This window comes from Mirounga angustirostris, unplaced genomic scaffold (genome assembly GCF_029215605.1).
Source record: "Mirounga angustirostris isolate CCGP_5_RB_7025 unplaced genomic scaffold, mMirAng1.0.hap1 SCAF_10, whole genome shotgun sequence".
NCBI lineage: Eukaryota > Metazoa > Chordata > Mammalia > Carnivora > Phocidae > Mirounga > Mirounga angustirostris.
This window is the reverse complement of record NW_026991718.1, coordinates 127,772,646-127,782,759: the sequence shown is the minus strand read 5'-3', so window position 1 is coordinate 127,782,759 and position 10,114 is coordinate 127,772,646.

Sequence of the window (10,114 nt, the reverse complement as noted above, 5' to 3'; positions counted from 1 at the left end):
CTGGAGAGGGGAAATGTGGCGCTCGGGGTCCCACAGGAGAAGGTTCAGATTCCGCATCTGCCGAGTGAGGCTGTGACTGGCCCCCATTTCTAAAGGCTGAGACCCCCAGGCCTGGGGCTCGAACCTCTTCTATGACTCCTTCTCCAGGTTATAGTCTTCAATGTCATGGCTTTAAACACCTAAGTGCTGATGGCCGTCACACTATCTCGGGCCCCAATCTCTCCTCTGAACCCAGACATACATTAACTTGCCTACTCGGCCCCTTCATTATTTCTATCTACTAGACATCGCTCACTTAATGCAGTCCAAACTGAACCCCTGATCTCTCCACCCACCATCTCATCGAGCTTTTTCTATCCATGCCGTTGTTGCTTCCAGGTGACTACCACTGGAATCATCCTTGACGTCTCTGCTCCTCCACACCCACATCCGATCTGATTGGCTTGACCTCCAAAATATCTCCAGAATCCAACTCCTTCTCACTGCTTCCACGTCTTCTACCCTGGACCAAGTCGCTGCCATCTCTTGCGTGGCCTGTTGCAGAGGCCTCCACCCTAGTTTCTCTCCTATTCCTTCCCCTCTCCAGTCTATCCCCGACTCCAAGCCAGAAGGCTCCTAGTGAAACCTAAGTGACAGATCAGGTCCCTCCTCTGGTTGAAGCCCTCTGAAAGCTTCTTATCTAGCTTAGAGTCAATGCAAACCCCTTTCAATAGCCCCAACAGTCTCTATCTTTCCTGCTTTCCCTAACCCTACCTACCACCACCCTTCCCCTCATCAGGGCCTTTGAGGTTCCCTTTGGCACTCCCATACTGCTCCAGCTCTGCTTCCAGGAAAAAAGGATGAGATTCTGGACATACTTAACTTGTCTTCTTTATTATTTGCATCCCCTGTGACAATGTGAGCTCCACGTAGGCACGGACCTTGTTTTTCCCACTTGATTTCCAGAAACTAGAACTGTTCTGGCCCAGAGCAGTGCCCACGAGTAAATGAGGGTGATCAATCAAAATCTATGTAGGGTTGACCCTTGAACAACTCAGGAGTTGGGGGCCGTGGCCCCACCCAGTTGAAAGTCCATGGATAGCTTTGACTCTCAAAAACCGAGCCACTAATAACCTCCTGTTGACTGGAAGCCTTACCGATAACATAACCAGTAAATTAACACAATAGCCATAGTAGATTTTCGCATGTTATATGTATTATATATTGTTTTCTCACAATGAAATAAGCTAGAGAAAAGAAACTGGTATTAAGAAAATCACAAAGAAGATGGGGCGCCTGGGTGGCTCAATTGGTTAAGCGACTGCCTTCGGCTCAGGTCATGATCCTGGAGTCCCGGGATCGAGTCCCACATCGGGCTCCCTGCTCAGTGGGGAGCCTGCTTCTCCCTCTGACCCTCCTCCCTCTCCTGCTCTCTGTCTCTCATTCTCTCTCTCTCAAATAAATAAATAAATCTTAAAAAAAAAAAAAGAAAGAAAATCACGAAGAAGAGAAACATATTTGTAGTACCGTGCTGCATTTATCGAAAAAAATCCACGTAAAGGTGGACCCACGCATGTTGGACCCCCATGTTGCTGAAGGGCCAGCTCCAGTTCTAAGGGGCAGTGACCATCTTAGACTGAACCCAAGGCAAGTGCACCTCTACTCACTCTGGTGAAGGATGAGCCAGCATGACAGCACAGGGGATGTCACCCAAACACAACAGGTGCGGTATATTACCCGAGGTTGGATCAAGATGCAGACGGGCTCTGCAGAGATTACGACCAGTGGCCACCTCTTGAGACTGAGGTTACACAGGGTGATTTTGGAGCTTTGTGCCTTACCTGGAACAGGAAACAGGAGGTAAGCAGTTAACGGCTATCCATCGTGGATCAGGTGCCGGCATGCTGCTAATCTCTCCTCACCCCAGTGCCCTGGTTAAATCCTCACACAATCCCGTGGCTGGCCACGCTTCCTAGCACTATTTCAAGATGAAGAAACGGAGGCCTGTGGGAGTTAAGCAACTCGACCATAATCGCTCAATTAACCATCTCTCCCGGACATTCTGTTTCACTGGGTTTGGGTGAGGCCCTTAAACCTGCCTTTTCTGTGATTTTATTTTTGTAATTTTTTAAAAAATATTTTATTGATTTATTTGAGAGCAAGACAGAGAGAGAAAGAGAGAGAGTATGCTTGAGTGCGGGCAGGGGCAGAGGGAGAGGGAGAAGCAGACTTCCCCCTGAGCACAGAGCCCGATGTGGGACTCAATCCCAGGACCCCGGGATCATGACCTGAGCTGAAGGCAGACACTTTAACCGACTGAGCCACCCAGGCGCCTCTAAAGGCTTTAAGTAATCTCTACACCCAACATGGGGCTCGAACTCACAACCCTTAGATCAAGGGTTGCATGCTCTACCGACCAAGCCAGCCAGGCGTCCCAAACCTGCTTTTCTATAAAGCACCAGTGGCTGTTTTTGTCCTGAAGCAAGTGGGGAAACACTGAACTTTCTGGAAATGTGCAGACCAACTTTGGAAGTCAGTTCTGCTGTTCTTAGGGCTGTCACGAAGTCCTACGGTCACTTCTGCCCCACAGACAGGCTCCCTCCGGCTGTCCCAGATGGAAAGCAAGCTGGTGGCATGTGCTGGGCGTTTTTCCCAGTTCACTTTCCTCCCCTTCAGAAGTCCTATTTGCCTTCAAGTCAGCTGGTTTGCACTGGCTCTTAAGTTTTGATAACTGTATCTTTTACCTCTGTCACCTCCGTCCTGCCCCACCTCTTTCCCTTTGAAACTATTTCAAGACTTTATCCATGCCTGTTAAACCATAAGGTAAAACTTCAAGTACCTTAAAAAAAAAATGCATGACACACAAGAAACGATTATATCTCAACAACTGGAATCCAAACAGAATGAAACAAATCCGTACTTGTTTTCGGTACTTACTGCTCAGAGCAAAGCCAGGGAGTTTAAGTGGCAGAAAGAATATACGTCTCCTGTTTACTATTGGGCAGCTGTGATTGGCCCTCTGATGGAGCGTCCCTGGGGTACGGTTTCCCTGACACTTAAACACCCCACCTCCCTGCATCTAGGTGTCTGGAGTCCTCGAGTATCTCCGGTGCAGTGGTGGATCACATTTTCCCAACAATAAGCACAATTTCTCCCTTAAGGAAACTTGTTACCAAGAGGTTCGAGGGACTGGAATGTGTAATACAAAACAGACATGCAAAGACGACTGAGTTTTACGGCTCAAGAAGAGAAAGAATGACTTTATTGACTATAAAATAAAGTCCACATGCTACAAGTTGGCCTGAACCCACCTTGGGCAACTTTTATTTTTTCAAATAGATCTGAGATGGAAAAAATCTGCCAGCCCCTTCATGGCACGGTGGGACCCAAGGGATAAGGCACTGCTTGAACCTCGGTCTCCTGGGAAGAGGGGCTAAGGCCTCCCCGGGGAAGTTGGGGGACGTGGGAGGACACACTCTGCTGGCCGGTATTCCTGTGCTTTTGGTTGCGCCCTGGATAGCTGTACCATGTTCGGCAGAATCAGGACTTAAGTCATTGTCTCTATTAGGAGATCAAGCTCCGTTGAAGGAGATGCATATGGCTGTTGGGCTGACATGGAGCAGACTCATGATAAGAGATTTTTGTGTCAGCTTGAAGGGATAAGGGATGCCCAGAGAGCTGGTAAAACTATTTCTGAGCGTGCCTGTGAGGATGTTTCTGGAAGAAATGAGCATCTGAATCAGACCGAGTGAAGAAGTTTGCCCTCACCACACAGGTGGGCACCGTCCAGTCTGTTGAGGTCCTGAACAGAACAGTAAGGCAAAGGAAGGGCAAATGTGTTCTTGCTGGAGTTGGGATATCCATCTATCCCGACCTCAGACATGGCCTCCCCTGGTTCTCAGCCCCAGATTTGGACTGAATTATACCACTGGCTTTCCTGGTCCTCCAGCTCACAGAGGGCAGACTATAGAACTTCTGGGTCTCCAAGATCTCATGCGTCAGTTCCTATACTGTACATCCTATTGGTTCTGTTTTTCTAGAGAACCCAAATACATTCCCGTAATTTTTGTTTCCCTTCTCGCTTGGCCAAATGGAACCACAATAAACCTTTGCTCGTTTGCTTCCTTCTTCCTAGCATACCCCTTGAATATTTGGATGCCCTAAACCAACCCTGCAGAGTTCTGCTCAGATGCCTCCTCTTCCAAAACATCCTCCCGGAAGCCACCATCAGAGGCCGCTTCTCCCAGGCTGTCTGTTCCTGTGCCGGGGGCTCCCACGCCAAACTGCTCTCGGCGTGGCCGTCCCTCACCAGCTCGCTCCAGCCTGAAGCCGGGTGCTGGTCCACACACTCGCTCCGAAGCCATCCCTTGTACCCATCTCCAGGCCACTTGTCACGGAGATCTTTCTCAAATGCAAACCTATGCTGCACATTGGTGCCCAAAGCCTTCTGCAGCTCCCATGAGTCTGAGGCTGAAGATAAAAACTCCGTGTGGGCCACAGCGCCCTGCATGGCATGGCCCCATCTAGCTCTTCAGCTTCATCTTTGTGTTTTGCCTGAAATGTGACTCAAAGGCCATAAAATTCACCCTTTTAAAGTATACAGTTTAGGGGGCGTCTGGCTGGCTCAGTTGGTAGAGCATGTGACTTTTTTTTTTTTTAAAGATTTTATTTGGGGCGCCTGGGTGGTTCAGTCATTAAGTGCCTGCCTTCGGCTCAGGTCATGATCCTGGCGTCCTGGGATCGAGCCCCGCATCCGGCTTTCTGCTCCGCAAGGGGCTTGCTTCTCCCTCTCCCACTCCCCCTGCTTGTGTTCTTGCTCTCGCTGTCTCTCTCTCTCTCTCTGTCAAATAAATAAAATCAAAAAAAAAAAAAAAAAGATTTTATTTGAAAGAAAGCACGAATGATCTGAGGGGCAGAGGGAGAAGCAGACTCCCTGCTGAGCAGGGAGCCCGATGCGGGACTCGATCCTGGGGCTCTGGGATCACGACCTGAGCTGAAGGCAGACACTTCACTGACGGAGCCACCCAGGTGCCCTGATGCCTGTGGTTCTAAGCTTAGCAGACCCAAGGCCTCTTTGTCAACCCTGAAATGAAATAGACACTGCCTATGTACTTCTCAAACTGTAAGAGAAAGGCGAGTAGAGAGTAATTTATGATAAAATCATCTGTAGGATACTGCTGGAAGTCCTAGTGAAGTCTCCAGGGGCTTGAGCTTCCAGGTGGAAAGATGACAGCTACATGTGCAGGTGGGTCTAGGTGTGGGCTGCGGACCCCCACGTGCCTCAAGCCCGCAGAGTCTAACTGCTGCCGGAGCTGTTCCTTCAAAGTAGCAACCAATGTGAATTCCCAGGCAAAGTTGTCTTCTCTCAATTTACCCGGTCATAGCATTCCAGGAAAGGTCAGTATATATAAAATCCATGAGGAAAACACTCTGTGTTTGTATGTAAAACAAAGTTGGGCTCCAGGTTGACCTAACTAACCCAGCGAACCTTCCAGACCTCCTCTTACCAGGTGAATTCTCTTTCCGGGCACCCTGTGCTGCTTCTTCACGGCACTGGACACCATTTGTGGTCATATGTTCACATGTCTTCTTTTTTATTTTTTTTTCAAAGATTTATTTATTTGAGAGAGAGTGAGCGTGTGAGCAGGGGAAGGGGCAGAGGAAGAGGATATCTAGGCAGACTCCCTGCTGAGCATGGAGCCCAACGCTGGGCTCAATCTCATCACCCATGAGATCAGGACCTGAGCCAAAACCAAGAGTGGGATGCTTAACTGTCTGAGCCACCCAGGCACCCCTGTCTTCCTTTTATTTAAGTCCCTGTCCCCCACTAGACACAGACCCCATGAGGTCTAGATTTGTGACCTTCCCATCTTTGTATTCCCAGTCCTGAACATGGTGGCGCCTGGTACTTGGACATTTCCTGAATGAATTCCTGTCTAACAGCGTTCTTGTCCACTTCCTCTCTTGTCCCGGGAGTTCTTAGAGTACTGTGCCAAATTCATCTGCATCGCCAGTGCTGATGATGGTTCCTTTTTCATATGGAAAACAATGGTCAAATATTTAATAAGTGAACAGAAGCGAAATTACCATTGGGCTACCAGTGTCCTCATAAATGGGCTAAGGACACATTTTGACACATGCTTCCACAAATCCTCCAGAAACTGCTGTGCTAGAGACATGGTTGTATGGGAATACTCTTTACAGCTGTGGTTTCAGCAGAGAACCTTCATTCTCGCTGTGTTAGCAATGACTTCCGCTCTAGCCACTGTGTAGCAACCGACCCCAAAACTTAGGAGCTTAAAGCAACGATGAGTTGGTCATTTCTTACCATTCTGTGGGGTGGCAGTCTGGGCAGCAGTGCTGCTGGCCTTCTTGGGCTCACTGGTGGGGCTCCAGTCATCCGACAACTCGACTGGGGCTGGAGGGTCCAAGGCAGCCTCCCCCACACACCCAGCAGCAGTCTGGCTGTCAGCGGAGGTGCTGTGGTTCCCTTCCACATGGACATTTGGTCTCCTAGGGGGCTAGCCCAGGCCTCTCCGCTATTTGTGGTCTTGAAATTCCAAACAAGTGAAAGTAAAGGCAGAAAGTCCGGGGTGAAGGCCTGGTTCCAAAGCTGGCGGACCACCACTTCCACCTCATTCTGTCAAAGCAAGTCACAGTGCCACCCAGATTCAAGTGGGTGGAGACACAGGTTTTTGGAAGGAGCCGATCAGCACACTGCAAAGGGCAGGGGACCCAGGGAGGACACTCACTCGGGGCCCTTATTGTCATGGCCCACCACAGCGATCTCCCTGGAGCATACACTTCTCCTTCCTGGTTCTGGAATCTGAAGGACAGTGCTGGCGCTTTCCTTTGATGGAGGTCCTCTGGCACCCTGGGTCTCCCCTTGGGACCTGGCATCTCCTTCTCTGGCCCTGGAGGTGCAGAAGGTAAAGGTGATAAGGTTGGATGTGTTCTTGTCCAGATTTTGTGTGGTTTAATTTGGGGAGCGGGACCTCATTTTTGCTTTGGTTAAGTCCTCATACCACTTTATTATTTTCTTGCCATTTGCCTTGTTTCTCTTCCAACTCAACGGCAATAAAAAATTGAGTTAATGGAGCATTCTGGCTAGTGGTTCTGTAGACTTTACTAGAGAAGTACCTAAGAGTTGAGAGCACTGATTCCGGAGCAAGATCCCCTGAGTGTGAATCCTGGCTCTATGACTTGCTGTGGGACCTTAGGGAAATGACTTCATCTTCCTATGCCTCAGTTTCCTCCTCCCTAACCCAGGGATCATGAGGCCAAGGGTGAGGCTGTTGTAGGGATGGAACAGGTATGCAGAACAGCTGGGAAAGCGCCAGATCAGGACCCTCGCCCACAGGTCAGGCAGTCTGCAGCTTCTGCCAGAGATGGGCTTTTTTTGGGGGGTGGCGGGGGGAGGCAGAGGGAGGTGGTGGCTTAACTAAAAAGCAGTCTGTAGTCTCTGGTAGTATGTCCGGGAAAGAGCAAAGCCAACATGTGCATGCCTCCTGCTCATAACTGTGTCTTATTCTAGCCCTATTATGAGGTATTTGTGCTTTCGGTATAAATTATAAATCTAAACACATGCAGGGTTTGTTTTTCCCCCAAAGCAGATTCCAACCAGCGTGAAACCAGCCAACCCAAATAAATTGTGCACTTAAGTCCATTGTTTCCAGCAACATGTAAACTGTTGGGTTGTAGAGAATGGCTTTGAAGAGGGTGCCCCATTAGTGTTCCTAGCATCAGGGTTCAATTTAGGCAGTGCATATTTGAAGAGTTTACTAGAAGTTTGTGGCAAAGAAAGACATGCATGCTTGGGGAGGGGGGCAAAGGGCTCTTATCAAATTGTACAGGATGCATTTAGGCGGTGTTGTCATAAAAGCACAAAATAAAGCAACAGCCCTGAACTCAAGGAGACTCGCAGAATTCCTGAGCTGGGGAAGTCATTCTGGGAATGCAAAGATCGCTTTCAATGTTATGTTTGTAAGGAAATGACAGTCACCAAGTGGAGAATGTCAGGTCCTCAGAGAAACCCTGTGGGCACTCACGTGCAGAGAACTATTTACTTAACTGGAGTTGGTTCTGAAAATATTTGACTCTGGAGGGTCCCAAAGGGAGTGCGGAGGGTGGCTGGGATTTTCTCTCAGGTCAGGACTCGGCTTTTGTTAATCCCCCCAGCTGATAAAGCTCCAATCTTCAGGGCAAATTCATTCCTCTGCTGAACCAAGGTTTATGGCCCTGGCAGACGCCAGAGTGGGAACCGGTCGTTCGAAAGGTTTCCCCAGCAAAACAGAGCCTTCTTCTATCTGATGGACTGGTAGCTTGCCACAGTGGAGCAGAGGTGCCTGGGGTGAGGCTCTGGGTGAAGATGAGGGTGGAGGAGAGGCCTGCAAATGAACGATCCGGGCATTTATCTCCAGGAAGAATCCAGCAACGTGACATTCTCAGCAGAGCTAAAGGTTGACAGAGCTGACAGAGCAGAGGAGTTTTGACAGCACTACTAGGAAAATGATGGATTTTACCAAGTAGGCTGAGTTTGGGGGTTTGTTCTTTCCATTAAGCTCGCACCCCCACTTCCCAAGTGGGATGTTCTTTCACCACTCCAGACTTTGTCCCCACTGTCTTGCAGGATGCTGGGGCATTAATGGCAGTAATGAGTCCAAAAAGCCAGGAGTAAGGCCACCTGGTTCCCAGTCTGGCTTCTCCATGAGAGCTGGACAAATGAGCGAATTCAGCCCTTAATTACCGAATCCCTACTCTGCTCTGGCAATGGCACTAGGGTTGTCCTGGTCAGGATGGACCAGGTGGAGGAGAAAGACCAGAAAACAGGTAATCTCATGGGATGACACGAGGAGGATGATGATGATGATACGGATATTTAACAGGGGGCAGACAGGGTCTGCAGACTTCCCATGTAATGTCTTGTGCTTTTCAAGTTTAACACACATGCTAATCACTCTGGGATCCTGGTAAAATGCAGGATCTGGTTTGGGAAGTCTGGGGTGGGATCTGGGACTCTACTAACAAGCTCCAGTCAGCTGGTCCCCAGACTTCACATTAAGAAGGAAGGTATTATTTCATTCAATCTTCAGAACATACCACTGAGGCACTATAGTTATTCCCATTTTACAGACAAGGAAATGGAAGCCTGGAGAGGTCAAGTGACTTGCCCAAGGTCATAGAGCTGGGAACAGAGGAGCCAGGACCGGACTCCAGGGCCTGCGTGCTTACCCAGCTCTGCCATGGTAAGGCAGTGGGGGTGGCGCCAAGGGGGCACAGTGCCCAGAGGAGGGGCTCAGAGAAAGCTCTGGGGGAATGTGCCTCTTGGTTGGGTGCCAGCAGGTTAAGGGTTAAGGTATTAGCCAGGGGAGAGCCAAGGAGGGTGGTGAGAGAAGCCTGAAGGGAGACAGTACCCAGCTAGGCGGCTGGGGAACCCGCAGGACAGGGCCTGGCAAAGTAAGGGCGCTCAGGCTGTTTATTCGGCAGAGCAGGAGAGGGGCAGAGACCAGGGCTCTGCAGGGCACAAAGGCTGCCCTTTTTGGCCTTACCCTGAGGGCCCGAGAATGCAGGTTCTCTGGAAAGATCGCATTACCTCTTTACTCATCCTTCCCTGACACACTTCCTTGGGGCATCCCCTTCCTTCTCAAAGGCACTGCCCCGCCCAGCACTCACTACCTGGGCTGCAATGAGCACTTGGCACAGTGGGTCTCTGTTTACACATCTGTCTCCTGCGAGAACATTTCCTGCTTATCCATCTCTGTCCCCGGAATACCCAGCCTGGCACGTGGGGTGACAACACCTGCCCCACTTACGTCATGAGGATGCTGTGAGGGGAGCATGGGTGGACATGGAGAAAGAGTCCGAAAGAACTGGATATGCCGCACCGTCCGGAAGGTGTGTGCCCGTCGAGGCTGTCTCGTGGGTTCTGGGACAGTGGGTAGTGGGATCTCCCTGCCAGGCCACCTCTTTGCCTAGTGTCCCTCAAATGCCCACAACTCAGGCACCACTCTGACAACTCTGGCTATATTCATCCGCAGGGGCTCCCATGTACTTAAGATTTTCCTGTACACTGATTTCCTTTTTCCCCTACCTTCACTGTGACAAATTTCCAACCTGCACAGAAGTTGAGTGAAGA